We start from the raw sequence: 9872 nt of genomic DNA, 5'->3' as shown, positions 1-9872 counted from the left end.
CAGCTGGGGGACACCACAGGACACGGGGCTCGTAGCAGATCCCTGTCACCCTCTCGGGAGCCTGCAGCCACGCCGTCCGCTCCAGAGACTCCTCCTGGAAACCGAGGGAGTCACTGAAGCAGCCTCCCCAGAGAGCTCTGTGGGGTTCCCCCGCCCTCCGAGAAGGAGCTGACCACTGCCCGCAGCCCGGCACAGAGAGCTCTGGGCAGTGTCAGACGGGGGGCGCGGGCAGCGTGGCACCGGCCCAAAGCATGACGCCTCGTGCCCGAGCTGGGAGACGGTGCGGAGGCTCCTTTCTCTCGCCCCTGGTCAAGCCACTCACCTGCCCAGGACTGTGGGCGTGTCCCCCGACCGCCTGTCCAGCGGCAGTGGCAGTGCGGGCTGCGGGGAGGCCCTGGAGAGCTGCGTAGGGCTCACGGCTGTCTCTTCCCTCCAGGCAGGACTGGGGTCTCTGTGGGGGCAGAGTCGGGGTATGTGTGTGGGGGGGAAGGGAATGCCCCCCGCGGACGGCCAAGGGCAGGAGCCGTGGCGAGCAGCGCCAGCAAAGGACCCTGTAGGCGTGACTGGCCCCTCTTCAGAGGGTCCAAACTCCAGGGTCACACCTGGAGCCCCACCCCTGTGGTGACATAGATAATGTTGAGGAACTGACCCTCCCAAGCACCTGGCCAGCACCTCCTCTCCACCTGTGCTGGCCCCGGTCTAGGGCCTGGACTTCCGCGTGGCCCTCCCGAGGGAGGGAGAGTGGCCCTCCCGACTCTCCCCCGCGAGGCACCGCCCGCGCTTCAGAGTTCAGAAAGCAGAGAGGGGCCGGTGCCGGCCCAGTGGTTCAGCATATTGTTTTATAAAATAAGAGGCTTGCCCGTGTCCTGGGTTCCTTCTCTGCTCTCTGTCTGTCTGTCTGTCTGTCTGTCTCTCTCTCTCTCTGTCTCTCTGTCTGTCTGTCTGTCTCTCTCTCTCTCTTTCTCTCTCTCTCTCTCTCTCTCTCTCTCTCTCTCACACACACACACACACACACACACACACACACACACACGAGTGGGAGGAGCCAGCGGGCTCTCTCCTAATGACCAAGCAGGGCCCAATCTCAGGGACAGGCCATGTCCTCAGCCCTGCCCCTCCACCCTCTACTGGTCCCCACAGCCCCGGGCCCATCTGGAGGCCGAGTCAGGGTTAAGGGTGTCAGAAGGGGACAGCTGTGTCGAGAGGTTCAGAATCTGGGTCAGCCATATGGGGGGGCGGGCATGGGGTGTGTTTCCCATCACCCACCCAGGTCAGCAGGCCCTGACCCCTTCCCCAGCGGGCACAGCCCCCAGCCCACCCCCCCATGCAAGGAGGTCCCATCCCCCGCCCAGGGCCAGGCTGCTGTGAGGGGCAGCCTGAGGACACGGCTCCTCTGCCTCTACCAGGGCTTAATCAGAGGCTTCCCTGACACCCTCCTCTCGCCCCCCAGACCCTGAGCCCTGCGGGCCTCTCCCATCTCTCTGCCCTCCATCTCTGGTTGGCTTCTGAGGGGCGACTCTGCGAGTCTGGGGAGTCCAGGGCTACACTGAGGCTCCTCCCCCGGCTGGGAGGCGCCGCCCTGGTCCTTCACAGCGGAAGACCCCCTGCTGGGGCACTGGACTTCCGGCCCACGTTCTCAGGGATTTGCTCCATGTCCAAGCCCAGAGGCCTGGCTCTCACCCAAGTCAGCCTCGGGAGGGGAAACTGAGGCCAGAGAGTGGGTTGGCCCAGCAGGCGGCCCCCACCCCACGCCCACTCCCGAGGCCCCTGGGGGCTTACCTGTGGCTCCAGGCAGCAAGGACACGGGAGAGCCGGTGTTCCTTGGAGGACAGGTCAAGGCTGGGGCGCAGCCAGGGAGGAAGAGGCAGATGTGTTTGTCTGGGAAAGTCTGTCCCAGCACGGGGGCCCCCGCCCTCACCCCAACTCCCAGAGCCGCCCATGGCCCCTGCACAAGTCCCCAGGGAGGCTGTGAGGGATGGTCACCTCTGTGGAGGGGCAGAGGCGGCAGAAACGAAGGAAGTTCATGCTTACCTAGTCACAGATGGGGGCAGAGGCCATCCGGGGGGCGTCTGGCATCCCTGTGGAGAGAGTACAGGAGTCTGAGGGGGGTGGTGGGCAGGAGGCAGCCTGACACGGGGGACTGTAGGGTCACCCGCCTACCACTGGTGACCAAAGTGCCACGGTCCAGGCAGGGTCCTGAGCAGGTGTGAGGAGGGAGGGGCTGTGAGCCCTGGGGTGGGGGGTGGCGGCTCGCCTTCCCTGGGCACAGTTCCTCCCAGAGGTGACTGTCCTGCAGTGTGACCACCTCCTGGCTCATCCTGTCCCTATTCGGTGTTTGAACTAGGGCCTGGACACAATGTCCCAGAGCTGGCTCCTGAGGGCAAGGAGCAGGGTTTGCTGCCAACACCAGGACCTGCAGCCGAGCGGCCACTGGCCACCCCGGGCACCTCCCAGAAACAGAGCCCAGGGTCCGGCTTCCCAACCAGTTCTATGACCTCTTCAGGAATGAGTGTCGGCTCCTGGGGCCGAGCAGCTGCCTCCGCAGTCCTGGGAGGAAAGTCCAGAGGGGTCAGGGCCTGTCCAGGGTGGCAGAGCCTATCAGTGCCAGGCCCGCCAGCTCTGACCTGCACGGACCTGACTCACATACCGGGGAAGTTCAGTCAGGAGCATCAGCGGGCTCGGCCCCGGGAGCCCTGGACTTTGCTCCTCATTCCCACTTGGACTTTCTGCTCCGAGGACAGAATCTGCATCTCCCTGAACATCTGCCTCATCCGCTGCTCTGGGCTGCCCGTGAAGCCCCCCGCTCAGTGTAACACTGAATCCACACCCGCCCCAGAGTTTGCACACTCGGATAGATGGCCTGGGAGCGACCCTATTTTGCTGCTCATCATGGGGTCACGCATCATATCCTGTCCCCACAGCCCTAGTGCAGGCTCGGTGTATTCTCATGAAATCTTCAATGCACCCAGGATGTGGGGGGCTAGCTGGGGGCGGGGGGGGGAAATCTTCCCCTGGACAGGAACAGATGGAGCCGGAGTCTAGGATCGAGGGTCCAGGACTGGACACCAGGCCAGCAGTGTCAGGGCACTTGGATGGCCACTCTACAGGGCCATCTGCAGGGAGGGGCTGCGGCGAGGAGCGGCCTTGCACGGGCACTCAGCCTTCAGGGACTCGGGCATAAGACACAACATTGGTGGTGGCAGGAGGGTAAGGAAGAAGAATGTCTGGGCGGGCAGAGGATTGTCTGGACGCCGCAGATGATCCTCATGGAAAGCCTGAGGCCGGGTCAAGTTGGAGGAGAGTTGCCTGCCGCCGTGGCCACAGATAAGCCTCCGGGCAGCCAGAAAGATGCAGCGACCAAGGTCATCTCAACAGAGGCATAGCGTCCCGGCAAAGGAGGCCTTCCTCTCCCCCCAGAGCCCGTCACATTTTGTCCCCATCAGTCCTGCACCCCTGCATGAGGAAACCAAGGGGGTGTAGGGCTGGGAAAGCCTTATCAGCCCAGGAAAGCACAGGGTCGGGGCTTAGGTCCTCCTCTCGACCCCAGAGCTTCTTTCTGTGCCAGACACTATGGAGCATTGAGCCATCCCCCCATTCCCAGGACCGTGCAAACTTACCATCAGCACCACCTCTTCCCAACATATATTCATACACACATGCAAGCACACATGCACACACCTGCCTGCACATGCACACATACATGTCTATATGCACATGTGTGCATACATGCATCCATACGCATGCACATGCGTGCTTGCACAGGCACACATGCATAAACAAACACAAGTCTACACACATGCACACAGGCATACACACACACACACACACACGCACACGCACACACACACACACACACACACACTGCAAACTGAATATAGCAGGTTCCCAGAGGCAGCTGAGGAGGACTCTGAGGAAGAAGACAAGCCAATCAGCCTGGAGTTTGGGTTGGTCCTTCAGCAGGGCCAGTGACAGAGTCATTTCCACCCCAGGGGCAAGCCTGGGACATGGCGCCAAGCCCGTCAGAGGCAGGAAGCCGAGGCTTAGGTGAAAGCCACTTGGCACAGTTCAGTGGGCCCCGGGGGTATGTGGTAGACCCAAAGGTGAGCCCAGTCCACTCCCTCAGCCTGCTCCTGCAGTCCACAGTGAGCAGTCCTCCCCGGGGTATAAGAAACAGCTCAGGCTTCCCGGGGCCTACCGCACCTAGGGGCAGGCACGCCAAGACCCCCACCCCAGCCACCCAGAGCCGGGATCTCTGCTCTGTGCAGCCCAATGACCCGAGAACCAAAGTGGAGTCGAGAATCAAAGAAGGCAACTTCCTGGAAGCCTGAGGACACAACTACATGCTCTCAATGACCGCAAGGTGGCGGGTGACCCCTCGGGTTGTGCTCCTCGCACAGGGACCCAGGCCCTACCCCCACCAACCACCCCAGAGCCCAGGAAGGGCCAGGCATGGCCCAGGACACGGCGTCTCGACTCAAGTACAGTTCTGGCTCCATCCAGCGCTAACACTCCACCCACACACAGACCAGTTTCCCCACAACCCCCACCTAAGGTGACCAGATCCCCCTGGGCCTCAGTTTCTCTTTGCTGCATGCCTCCTTCTCAGTACTCCTAAGTCCTCTCCCTGGCTGTTTCTTCAGAAAAATCGGGAGACTCCACCTGGCCCTCTTCCTGTTTCCACCCCTCATCCACAGCAGACTGAATCAGAAAGCTGAACAGCTTACCAGACCCGATCCCTTTCTCTGGGCAGATGAACCCAGTTTCCAGACAAATGGGAGTCTCAGTCCAGATCCTAAAGCGCCAACCCCCGTGGGACCTGCCCCGGGGCCCGTCCACATGGGTCCTACCCTCTTCAGCTCAGCCCCATTGCAGGGTCCAGTAGACTGAGGCCCAGAGAAAGGATGAGAACCTCTTCCAGAGTACAGCTGACCGCAGCCAGACTGGAACCCAGCCTCTGCTCCTAGGCGGCCCCCACCTGTGATGTGCAGAGAGGGTAGATGGAGGCTGGGGTCAGCCAGCACTGGGGCATGGCCAGATGCCCTCCTGGCTCACCTGGTTCCTGGCACACGCTGGACCTTCCTCGGCTCTCCAGCACTGAGCTGAGTCCAACTGTGCCCCAGGGCTCCTCCCCTCCCTCTCCCGCTGGCCTGAGGTTGGGGGAGGCTTTAAAGGCACAGGAACCTCAGCAGGTGGGAAGAGGGCCGGCTCTAGGTGCTGCTCCTGGCACTGCGGGACCCGGGACAGCTGCTGGGTCCTCTGAGCTCAGGGGGGCGCCCAAGCCCTGACGGAGGGGCTTGAGCACTGAGGGACTCTGTGAGGCTTGATGATGAAGCTGAGGTTTCAGGGAAGGGGCAGATCAGAACAACAGTCCCTGGGGAGGTGAGCGCTCCCCCCCTCGCCACCCCCCAGTGATGGGTCAATACGGGAGCCCACACAGTGGGAGTCAGAGGGGTGAGCATCTGAGGGCTTAGCAGTCCTCGGTGCATAGTTCTGCCCGCCGCCCCAGGGCAGAAGGTACCCCTCAAACACACCGTCACCCTGCCTCAGGGCTGCCCGTGGGTATCCAGGGGCGACCACTCCAGGGTCACATGGCTGGGGGGGAGCTTTTTCTCAAGCCCCCCCCCCACTGCCAACTTTCTGGGGTCTTGTACAGACTGAAAAGAGGACACGAGGCAATGCGGGGGGTCACTAGCACCCCCACCCACTCAGGGCCATGGAAGGATATGGGGGACAGGAGCAAGCCTTCCCAGGCCCCTCGACCCGAAGATTGAGGTCCACTCATGGCCCGTTGCATGCAGAACGGCCCCACCACAACAGCTTAAACGCGTTCGTTCATTTGTCCATTCATTTATTCTGGCCTGTTGGGAAGCCCAGTGAAACTGAAGGTGGGTTAGCACCATCAGTTAAGGAAGGGCCCAGGAGCCCGAGTGGACTTCGAGATGGGAAGGGCAAAGGGTAGCCTGGAAGTGGTCAGGAGCTGAGGAGGCCCAGCAAGGTGGAGGCCAGGGCATGGGGATGGGAGTGGGGGGCCCCTGAGCCCGGTGCTCGGCCCCCCGGCGGCCTCTCCAGGAATAGTGAGAGGGAGGTGAGAGGCTTGACCTCCCAGGACCTTCTCGCGCTCCGAGGCGTCAAGGTCGGAAGGAGAAGTGGCTGAGGCCAGACCCCGAAGACCAAACCCGCGTTTCTGGACTTTGAGAACCGAGAGGCTGGTGAATGTGTCACTGGTCTGGGTAACCCATTAACCCTGGCTCAGTCATTAAGACCCTGGTGGGTGATCCCTGGCTCCTCCGAAGGCTGAGGGAGCCTGCATGGGGGTGGGGGGGCTGTGGGGGCCACGGGGAGAAGGACGTGCCGGTAGGGCTCTGGCTCACTGAGTCCAGCACTCTGTGTCCTTGTTCCTTAAGGAGTTTTCCTGGGCCGGGTCGGCTTCTAGCCCGCTGCCAAGAAGCAGGTGGAGGGGGTGGAGGTGGGGGAGCACTCGCCACTTCATCATCCCAGTGCCTTTCATCCCTTAATCACCACTGCCATGCTGACACCGCCCACCTGGAGTGCTCCCGGGCCAGCGCCAGATGGGAGGGGCGAGATGCTGGATGCACTGTGGGTGGGAGTGGCTGGGCACCCGGCCACCCCTGCCGGCCCGGCCGAGTGATGGGCCAGCAGTGGTCTGCAAGGCCCTTCTTGTTGGGACAGGCTGGCCTGGCTGCGTCACGGGGCCCGGACACACCAGGAGGGTGCTCCAGGCGCAGGAAACTACCACCCACGAAGGGAAGGGACTTGTCCAAAATCAGCCAGAGGGACAGTTGGACAGTGACCTACGACACAGGGAATGTGCCCAAACCACCTGGGCCACACCCGGCCCTGCAGTCAGGCCTTGGCGTGGCTGTGCCTGGACCCCAGTCAAGGTGCCTGGGTGGGCCTGGCCTGGGACACGCCACATCCACAACCGCGGCTGGCCACTGCTGCCCGTGGGTCCCGCTGGCGGGAAGAGCAGTGCCTGAGCCTTCCGGCACACCCGCTGGGACAGGCCCACTGGGAGGATCCTGGGAGCGGGACCCTGACCTCACCCGGGACGTTCTGTGCTCTCTGCACCCAGGGGACGTTTGATAAAATGACTGACCGAAGTGACTTCAAATTACCCAAACATCCTTGCATCTTTTTCTTTTTTTCTTTTGTTTCTGGGCCACATCCAGCCGCGTTGGGAGCTATTCCCGGGTGCTCAGAGGACTGTGAGCTTGCTAGAGATCAGACCCAGGCCTCCCTGCGTGCGTGGACAGGAGACGGGATCGACTCTGGCTCCTAATCTACCGCCTGGATCACCTCAGAGGCTTTGTCTCTTATCTCTCACCCTCCAGCACGCCAGAAATGCCACTTACCTGCTCCAGGATGGGACCGCACAGCCTGTAGAACCGCAAGAACTCCCTTCACTGGCACGTGGCAAGCTCTTCCCAATGCCAAGCCCTGATTACCTTCCTGAAAAGCCTTCTGCAGGGCAGCCTGGCTCAGGTGAGCCGGGCCTCAGTCTCTGCCCACCGTCGGAGGCCACAGAGCTGAAGCATGGGAACACCCCATGGTGGCTACCTGGAGACAGCCTCAGAGCCAGGCAGAGAAGCGGAAGACGCTGAAGTCCTGAAAGGAAGACTCAGCTCCGTGAAGAGGCTGCTGGCGCCAGAGGAAAGGGGAGCTCTGACCAATTGTAGGCACCGGCAGGCAGGTACACACACACACACACACACACACACACACACACACACACACACACACGCACACGCGCGCGCACACACACACACCCTATCCTGCTACCCCCGCCCCCAGCACCCTTCACAGTTTGCAGGCAGCTTTCGCATTCTCAGCATCTCTTTGATGTGGTGGGGGGGAATGGCCGCAGGCCAGTGCGTGGGCCTGCGGAGATGCCAGCTTATTAACACCTGGGCAAGTCCGGCAGCAGTCTGGCACTTGATGGACTTAGTATGGCAGCATGGCCAGGAGTTCCTAGGTTCAAATTCACCCCAGACACTTTGGGGCGGGGCTTCCTCTTCCTGCAGTCTACTTTCGTTCTGGAGGGCAGCACGATTAAAACAGTTGCTGGGGAGCGGAGGTGGGGGGGGCGGGGGGCGGGGGGGGGGGGGCGCGCATGTTCCAGAGTGATAGTACAGCAGGTAGGGAGACGATCTTGCATGTGGCTGACCCAATTTGTTCCCCTGCATCCCATATGGTCCCCCCCAAGCCCCACCAGGAGTGATCCCTGAGTGCGGAGCCCGGAGTAAGCCCTGAACACCAGTAGGTGTGGTCCAAAATCAAACAGTGCTGGAGGCCAGGGAAGTGGCTTGCAGGTGCAAGATCCCCTGATTTCCAGCCCTGATCACCCTGCGGGGTCCCCCGATACCCCTGAGTACCAACAGAGCCTGGTGGCCCCTGGGTACTGCCAGGTGTAGCCCACACAACTACACACGTGTTAGAGGGGGCTGGAGAGAGAGCACAGGGGTTAAGGTGCTTGCCCTGCTCACGGCCACCCTTGGCCTGATTCCCTGACACTGCAGAGGCCCCTGAGAAACTGCGGGGAATGACCCCCAAGGACAGAGCCGGGAGAAGACTCCAAAACTTGTAGCCCCCCAAAAAAGGTCATTGAGGGAGCAGAGAGATAGCACAGTGGGTAAGGTGCTTGCCGTGCATGTGGCGGAGATGGATTCATTCCCTCGGCACCACATATGGCCCTCTGAGTGCCACCAGAGATAGAGAGCCCTGAGTGCAGGTATGATCCGAAAATCAGAAATAAAACAGAACAAAGCAATAAATGAATAGCACAGTCACGGCACAGTGAGGGCTGCTACCCCACAGCTGGGACCCTGCCCTGCCTGGGTCCTGGTTCTAAGGGGCCCCGCCCTCCCCCTATACACGCCCCCCCACAGCCGCCACATCCTGTCGGGGTGCCATTTATCCCATGACCTCGTCATTACCTGCAGCGCTCGCCCGCCCGCCTGCCTGGGAGCTCCAGAGTGCGGGGGAGGATGGCGGACTCCGCGGGACCCAACCCCCACCCCAGCGCTCCCCAACACACTCAGCTCTACAGCCTGGAGAGGGGGGCCCGCACCCAAGCCCCCCATCTCCATAACGGGGGATTCCAGAAGTCCAGTCTGCCTGCCCCATGCTCCCGAGGGCGCTCTCGGCTGCATCCCGGGGACCCAGGAGTCCCTTCCCCCGCCGGGCGCCTCTTCCAGCCCTTCCTGGCCAGTCCCGAGGCAACTCGCCCGGGCGGGCGGCTGTTTCAGACACCTCGGGTCCGCACGCCCCGACCTGACTCAGCAGCGGTCCCCCAGACCTTCACGCGCCACAGCAGCCAGGGGTAGCCCGGGTTGCCACTCCTGCATCCTCCCCGGCCCCATCCTTCTGCCCCTTCGCAACCCCACTCCTCCAGACGGACCGACAACTCCGGCCAACACCACCCACCTCTCACCCGCAGCTCCTCAGCGCAGTCCCCAGACCCTTCCCTGGCTCCTCAGGGCAGCTTTAGAGCTCTCGGAACGCAATCCGAGCAGTCCCTCCCCTCTGGGGGGAAAAAAAAAACCCACGTCAAAGGCCCCCTTTGCCCTCTGGATAAATTCCTGCCTTGCCCCGCCCCCTTCCTCCCGCGGCTCCCTCGCTGGGGCTGGCCGGTGAGTCTTTCCAGACCCCAGCCTCAGAGCTATCTCTGCCCCGGAAACCCACTTCCACCTCGCTCGTTTCTAGGGACGGGACCCCCAATTGCAGCTCCCCATCCCAATGAGGGTAGGAAAGGTGGGGGGGTTATCTGTTATGGCATCCTCCGTATTTGAAGTTTCCACCCTGCCTAGCAAGCATCTCTGGATGGACATGCTCACCTGCAGGAAAAGGAAAAG

General features: G+C 62.0%; 1 protein-coding gene across 1 annotated transcript in view; it reads right to left on the bottom strand.

Moving 5' to 3' along the window:
- The window catches only part of GGT1 (gamma-glutamyltransferase 1), a 21871-nt gene extending 12341 nt beyond the window's left edge, over positions 1-9530 (bottom strand). Inside the window, exons 1-5 of the mRNA XM_004607439.2 lie at positions 9445-9530; positions 2032-2078; positions 1780-1839; positions 323-451; positions 1-94 (exon numbers count right to left, since the gene is read on the bottom strand). The exon at positions 1-94 is cut by the window's left edge and continues 30 nt beyond it. The gene's annotated coding sequence lies outside the window, so the exon portion shown is untranslated. The remainder of the gene's footprint in view (positions 95-322; positions 452-1779; positions 1840-2031; positions 2079-9444) is intronic.
- Between the last annotated feature and the right edge of the window lie 342 nt (positions 9531-9872).

Source organism: Sorex araneus, chromosome 11 (genome assembly GCF_027595985.1).
Source record: "Sorex araneus isolate mSorAra2 chromosome 11, mSorAra2.pri, whole genome shotgun sequence".
In the NCBI taxonomy this organism is placed as follows: domain Eukaryota; kingdom Metazoa; phylum Chordata; class Mammalia; order Eulipotyphla; family Soricidae; genus Sorex; species Sorex araneus.
This window is presented reverse-complemented; position numbering and strand designations above follow the sequence as displayed.